This window comes from Tachypleus tridentatus, chromosome 4 (genome assembly GCF_004210375.1).
Source record: "Tachypleus tridentatus isolate NWPU-2018 chromosome 4, ASM421037v1, whole genome shotgun sequence".
NCBI lineage: Eukaryota > Metazoa > Arthropoda > Merostomata > Xiphosura > Limulidae > Tachypleus > Tachypleus tridentatus.
In genome coordinates, this window is record NC_134828.1 from 111,361,904 (window position 1) to 111,370,212 (window position 8,309).

Consider the following 8,309-nt stretch of genomic DNA (forward strand, 5'->3'; position numbering starts at 1 on the left):
TTGTGAGCACTATACCAAACACCAGCATCAACTGGAGCAACGTTAGTGTTTTGTGAGCTCTATACCCTAATACCAGCATCAACTGGAGCAACGCTAGTGTTTTGTGAGCACTATACCCAAATACCAGCATCAACTGGAGCAACGCTATTGTTTTGTGTGCACTATACCCAAACACCAACATCAACTGGAGCAACGCTAGTGTTTTGTGAGCACTATACCCAAATACCAGCATCAACTGGAGCAACGCTAGTGTTTTGTGAGCACTATACCAAACACCAGCATCAACTGGAGCAACGCTAGTGTTTTGTGAGCACTATACCAAACACCAGCATCAACTGGAGCAACGTTAGTGTTTTGTGAGCACTATACCCAAATACCAGCATCAACTGAAGCAACGCTAGTGTTTTGTGAGCACTATACCCAAATACCAGCATCAACTGGAGCAACGCTATTGTTTTGTGTGCACTTTACCCAAATACCAGCATCAACTGGAGCAACGCTTAAGTTTTGTGAGCACTATACCAAACACCAGCATCAACTGGAGCAACGCTAGTGTTTTGTGAGCACTATACCCAAATACCAGCATCAACTGGAGCAACGCTAGTGTTTTGTGAGCACTATACCAATCACCAGCATCAACTGGAGCAGCGCTAGTGTTGTGTGAGCACTATACCCAAATACCAGCATCAACTGGAGCAACGCTAGTGTTTTGTGAGCACTATACCCCAATACCAGCATCAACTGGAGCAACGCTAGTGTTTTGTGAGCACTATACCAAACACCAGCATCAACTGGAGCAACGCTAGTGTTTTGTGAGCACTATACCCAAATACCAGCATCAACTGGAGCAACGCTAGTGTTTTGTGAGCACTATACCAAACACCAGCATCAACTGGAGCAACGCTAGTGTTTTGTGAGCACTATACCAATCACCAGCATCAACTGGAGCAGCGCTAGTGTTGTGTGAGCACTATACCCAAATACCAGCATCAACTGGAGCAACGCTAGTGTTTTGTGAGCACTATACCCCAATACCAGCATCAACTGGAGCAACGCTAGTGTTTTGTGAGCACTATATCAAACACCAGCATCAACTGGAGCAACGCTAGTGTTTTGTGAGCACTATACCCAAATACCAGCATCAACTGGAGCACCGCTAGTGTTTTGTGAGCACTATACCAAACACCAGCATCAACTGGAGCAACGCTAGTGTTTTGTGAGCACTATACCCAAATACCAGCATCAACTGGAGCAACGCTAGTGTTTTGTGAGCACTATACCAAACACCAGCATCAACTGGAGCAACGCTAGTGTTTTGTGAGCACTATACCCAAATACCAGCATCAACTGGAGCAACGCTAGTGTTTTGTGATCACTATACCCAAATACCAGCATCAACTGGAGCAACGCTAATGTTTTGTGAGCACTATACCCAAATATCAGCATCAACTGGAGCAACGATAGTGTTTTGTGAGCACTATACCCAAATACCAGCATCAACTGGAGCAACGCCAGTGTTTTGTGAGCACTATACTAAACACTAGCATCAGACACAATGTTCAAAACACCAGATGAAAATGTCCAACACTGGTACTCGGTTGACCTTAGCTCAATTGGATCAGCTAGTTGACCCTGGGTGCTATCCCAAGTCCTCCCGTCTACAGTAATTCAATGTCAAAGTGGTGTGTTAGGGTTGGATCCCTCAACCACCAGAATCCTCTCCTCTCCTTCACGGGTTACCACGCACTTCAAACACGAGGGTAGACGTTAAGATCCCATAGGAGGTAAACTGAAAGAACAGAACTTTCTCTGAAAAGGTCCCCTCACCACGTATCCACACTAAGGGGAAATGTAATTTGAACCGCTATACTAAACCAACATGTATTGTGAATTTTGGAATATTAACAAATAGTGTCACAGTTATTTGATAATTGTGAATATTTGTTGCTATGTCAAAAATTTATTTATTTTAAATAACATACCAAGTGTCATTCGTATTTTGTGACACCATTTATTCAGCAACAGTAGTTGATCAGGTCAGATCACACCATCTGGATATACACATGTATCAGACTTAGGTATTCCAACCAGAATAAATAGAAAATGAAAAAATAAGTTTATTTTGTGATGTTTTATACTATAGTCTTGTAGCAATGGAACTAATTGCAGCTGAAAAATGAATTGAACAAATAGCAAACAGAAATAATATTTATTTTTTAGAGTAATTATCAGACAGCGTGTTCGCGTCCCTTTACGATCGCTAGTTAGGCGTCGCCACCGATGCGAAGTGTGGTGGCATGGTTACCATGGTGGATTTTGTTTGTTTATTTCAGAAAAGTCTCGGAAAGCAAGAAAAAAAAAAACATTGTTAATTTTGAATGGTTTGGAGAAGGCAGCTAGCGAACGACACCTACCGTCAACTCTCAGACTACTCTTTTCTGACCGAATAATGGGACTTAACAATCACTCTCACAGTTGATCCCAAAGTGCGGAATGCGCTCTCGTAGCAAGAGCTCATGAACTCCAAACCCGATGGCTTGAAGTCGGAGCACATCAACCTGTAAGTCACGCATGACTCACGTTAACACTAATACATTACATTTGTGACGAATTCACGACAATTACAATCCAATACTACCGTGAACAATTCAGCCAGTGTGTAGTATCTGGTTTTAGTTTCTGTACGATGATTTGTTTCCTTCGGACTCTATGTCTCAAGACCATTTATTTTATGACGCTTCATGATGAACGTCTCACAGTTGAAATTTGGTTAAACTGATGTTTTCTTGGTCCTCTCGATGCTTTAATCTGATAAAAATTACCTGACAATGAGAAAAATTAATCATTATATCATCTGTGTCTTCTTGAAGTAAATCGTGGGCTGATTTCATTAGGTCGCTGCAACAATTCACACTGCTATACATGAAAATAACACTCCTGTACATGAAAACAACACTCCTATACTAAAAACAACACTTCTGTACATGAAAACGCTTCTATACATGAAAAAAAAACACTTCTGTAAATGAAAACAACACTCCTGTATATGAAAATAACACTTCTATACATGAAAACAACACTCCTGTACATGAAAACAACACTTCTATACATGAAAACAACACTTCTGTACATGAAAACAACACTCCTGTAGATGAAAACAACACTTCTATACATGAAAACAACACTCCTATACATGAACACAACACTCCTATACTAAAAACAACACTCCTGTACATGAAAACAACACTTCTATACATGAAAACAACACTTCTATACATGAAAACAACATTCCTGTACATAAAAACAACACTTCTATACATGAAAACAACACTCCTGTACATGAAAACAAAACTTCTATACTAAAAACAACACTTCTGTACATGAAAACAACACTCCTATACATGAAAACAACACTTCTGTAACAGTAAATGGCAGTATAGAGTTCTTGCTAAAGCATTTCTTAAATTCAGAGAAGTGTATTGATCTTACAAAATGCAATACATTAATTCTAAAATTCAATGGCACATTTGTAAGCAACAGAGACTTGGAATTATCGTTTCAAACCTTCATATATATACCCTTCTGGTTCAAGTGGTGGTGAGATTGAATCAACAGCACACGTTTCAAGATGGGCCCTTTTTAAACAAGGATTTCAACTATTAATACCAAGGCACCGATTTTCATCACAAATTCTAACAATCATCTGTTTCAGTAAACGTCAAAGAAACTTCTGAGGCGAAGCTTCATAAACATGATGCATTCTATTTGTTTCTTTGGCTCTGTCAGATCTCTTTGTACTAAAACTTTTGAACTTGTCAGATACAAGGTACACGTCATCTGCAGCTACCTAATCTAGTGTCGGTTTTTACACTGTTGACAAAGTCCTTCACAATACCACTTGCTGCTCAGTGTATTACAAACAGAACTGTTGATTGGTTAATGGTTGTGTAGGCTATTTATTGTGAAGTATGTATCGTAGTAGTGTTTTCAGTATTGATATAGCTTTGGTAAACCTGATATCTGTGATTATTGTATAACTTATATTTAGTTCTGAAATACAATACTGGTCGAAACGTTTTCGTATTTTGTAATATACAAGATAATTGTTTTGTTTTTGAATTTCGCACAAAGCTACTCGAGGGCTATCTGTGCTAGCCGTCCCTAATTTATTAGTGTAAGACTAGAGGGAAGGCAGCTAGTCATCACCACCCACCGCCAACTCTTGGGCTACTCTTTTACCAACGAATATAGGGATTGATTGTCACATTATAACGCCCCCCACGGCTGAAAGGGCGAGCATGTTTGGCGCGACCGTGATGCGAACCCGCGACCCTCAGATTACGAGTCGCACGTCTGAACACGCTTGGCCATGCCGGGCCTTATAAGATAATTATTGTAAAAATGAAATGTAAAAACATGTAGTGCTGTCAAACTGCTTGACCATTCTCCAATTCACTGTTCTACTGGATACCATGGAATGATTGTGTTCTCGCTATTCCTGTCTTAAGATGCTGCAACACTTCTTTAGACCTTTACGTGTCAATCTCATCAAAACATGGTCGTCTGGAGCACTTTCCTGGAGGAAAAAACAACTTTCCTTTAGTCAATGATGCTTCAGGATTCTGGATACAATACACTTGGGATACCTTACTGTCCGGCAATATTTTTTGCTTCATATAATTTTTAGACAGTCGAACAATTTAACGCCCGATAACTTCTGACCCGTGATGAGGCACGTGACACTACAGTTCACATAAAGCAGAAAGAAATTGTTTGAACAAAGTGTTGATTTCTTTCGAAAAAAATTATACCGAATGTACACCCTTTTGTACAATACAGATGTGTATTTGTATTTTGACGAACAAATGCTCAAACATCTATACTGTCCAGAATAACAGCTTGTACGTATTTGTCCAGGATGGTCATATGACTAGAGCGCTCTTCTCACAATCTAACGGTCTCCGATTAGAACATCTGTCGCACCAAACATGCTCACCTTTTCGGCCGTGAGGGGGTTATATTTGTTTGTTTTTGGAATTTCGCACAAAGCTACTCGAGGGCTATCTGTGCTAGCCGTCCCTAATTTAGCAGTGTAAGACTAGAGGGAAGGCAGCTAGTCATCACCACCCACCGCCAACTCTTGGGCTACTCTTTTACCAACGAATAGTGGGATTGACCGTCACATTATACACCCCCACGGCTGGGAGGGCGAGCATGTTTAGCGCGACGCGGGCGCGAACCCGCGACCCTCGGATTACGAGTCGCACGCCTTACGCGCTTGGCCATGCCAGGCCGTGAGGGGGTTATAACCATCATGTAGCTTTGCGCGAAATAAAAGAAAATAAACAAAACTATGCAATCATGCGCTACTTTCTCAGTTAGTACTCGGGCATTTACCCAAAAACTACTCCATGCATGTTAACTACTTTATAGTTTTAACACCGCTACTCATAATAACCATTGAAAACACTATCTGTTCATATCTGGAAGACGGTTTGTAAAGAAACTAGTGAGTAGTACCCATCGATAACTGATTGAATAGTTAAAATTCATCAACGGTTTTTATAGAGAACTTACCCATGTTTCCAAGATGTGGAGCTTATTAATGTGAAAACGGACATCGAACCATAAATCTTATGATTCTAATTCCGAGAACGATAATCAATAGGATACCAGTCCAAATATTATTATTTTTCTTCAATATAGAACGAGAGTTATAATAACATATCAGAAGTTTATTGTAGTTCTATGATACATAACAAGTGGTTGTTTATTTTGAATTTCGCACAAAGCTACACAAGGGCTATCTACACTAGCTGTCCCTAATTTAACAGTGCAATACTACAGGGAAGGCAGCTAGTCATTATCACCTACTGTCAACTCTTGGGCTACTCTTTTACTAACAAACAGAGGGACTGACCGTCACATGGATGAAAGGACGAGCATATTTGGTGTGAGAAGTGTTCGAACCCTCGACCCTCAGATTACGAGTCGTGTGTTATGTCCACCTGGCCATGCCGGCCCAACAAGGAATAAAACATCACACTTGAAGTTTATTATACTATTGTAATATAAACCAAGGGTATAATAAACTGCATTAGATTTAATATAATACTGTAATAAATATAAAGCGAGAGTTATAATAACATATGAAAAGTTTATTGTAATTTTGTAATATATAACAAGGACTGTAGCCTCAAACCATAAGTGTAATATACTACTGTAATATACAACAAAGGGTGTAATAAACCATCTTATAGTTAATATAATTATCTGATTACTTGTGGCGCCTGTGCATTAGATTCGCGCGTGACATGTTCATGTCGTCATGTCTACACCCTGAGAAAGAAGAAAAATAAAATTCTCATGGACAAGAAACGGAGGCGAAACAGGAAATTTGCGATCTCTATTGCAAATCTACATGCACACAGAAAGGAAATGTTCCGAAGCTGGGGGTTGAACATTGCGTAATAAAAGGTTTTTTCCTGTATCATTCAAGCAAGAGTTCCATTTTATTACGATACTGTAATATGCAGGTAGAATAATAACACTTAAAGGGTCTAAGCGTGAGTTATTGGTTGTTGTGATTAAAAATATCCGAATCAATCTATAGATGCTGCCAAGTAAATTGTTTTTAATTTTCCTACAGCTGAGAACTAGAGATGCTTTGCATGGGCTATAGAGATCTCTTTCGTTTAGCTCAGTTTGAGCTAAACATCTTAACAAGTGGGCGCACTTGAAGAAAGAAAATAATAAGTAATGAGTTAACAATACAGAAATTTGAACTTTTAATATTACTCGCTGCTGACTTATCAGTATGTATGGAATCTAATAATGAATTACTAATTGAATTTTTGTAGTGTATTATGTTTTTAGATTATAAGTAGTTCTACATACATTTTCAAAGCTAGAACATTACCTTAATATTATTAAGAATCTATATAATAAAATAACGCATAGCCGAAACTGGGAAGTTTCAGGTAATGTGATTATATATCACGAATCAGTAATTCTCTTAAAATTGACAGTTAATTTAACGCTATAATTTTGGAGTGCCGTAAACGACGGAGAAGCTCGTGAGTTTCAGGAGCAATAACCATTCAAAAGCTAAATACGTTTTCTCTATATCACCTATGATGCTATTAAACCATTTATTTAGTAGAAAGGCACCGAACCATAGAATACTAAGAAAACATTTTCTTATGACATGGAACTTGCTATAATCTTAAAAAAAAAAAAAATTCGATTGCTCTTTGTGACTTTTAAAGAGCACGCTTAAATTTATTTATGTTTTTGTTCTTTGATAACAAGTTTTACACAAGAGCTCACACGAAGACACTGCATTTACTAAATGTTCAAGACTTGTATATTGAAGAAAGACACGGGGTAGGAATTTAATATCACAACTCACAAATCTTGTAGTTCGGTTTAAACGTAGAATCAATATAGCATTCATGAAAAGCCACGTTCTCATTCTGTTCCAACCAAAACGTTTACTTTTATTTCGCGTTTCGTCAAAGTATCAAGACGAAACGTTGTACGATTTCAAGTCAACTTTTTTTTATCTTTTGGAAGAAATGGGCAAAATTGTTTCTTCCGCTTAAATGACATGATAAAAATAATACGTAGAAATAAATAGGCGTTCTGTGCACCGTACGGGCTCGTGACCATCGATTTTTTGTTTTAAAAGAGAAATGTGGATGAAGAAAACAGACAATTTTCATAGGGAATGGATTACACACGACTATAAGTATGGATTACACACGACTATAAGTGTGAATTACACACGACTATAAGTGTGGATTACACACGACTATAAGTATGGAACAATGCATATGTAGACCCATTAACATAAGCGAGAAATATATAAGGTAACATTTCATGTTTATCACGACGCTACACAACACTTTGGAGAAAGAACATGGTGGGCTTGAATTCTATTACAGTAAGCCCCTCGTGATTGTGAGAGAAATGGTTAGTGAAATGCCCATTTTTTTAGATTTAAAACGTGAGCAATATATATATATAGTAAGCACGTTTAGAAGTAACTTAAGTTATAGCAAATTAGCAGAAACGTATACCAAATAACCTGTAACAGGTTTCGTCTCTCTCTTTAGATATTCCAGTAAAGTTTCTAGAAACGACAGAACATTTGAAATCAACCGTATTTCTAATGTGTCAGTTTTCTACAGCAGTTGTACCAGTTTAACTTCTCACAGCTGTTTCTTTCTTACATGTCCTAGTCATTTTACTTTAGCAGTTTTGATCGGTATGACTCCCACTTTGGTACATAAATCTTAACTCTAGTT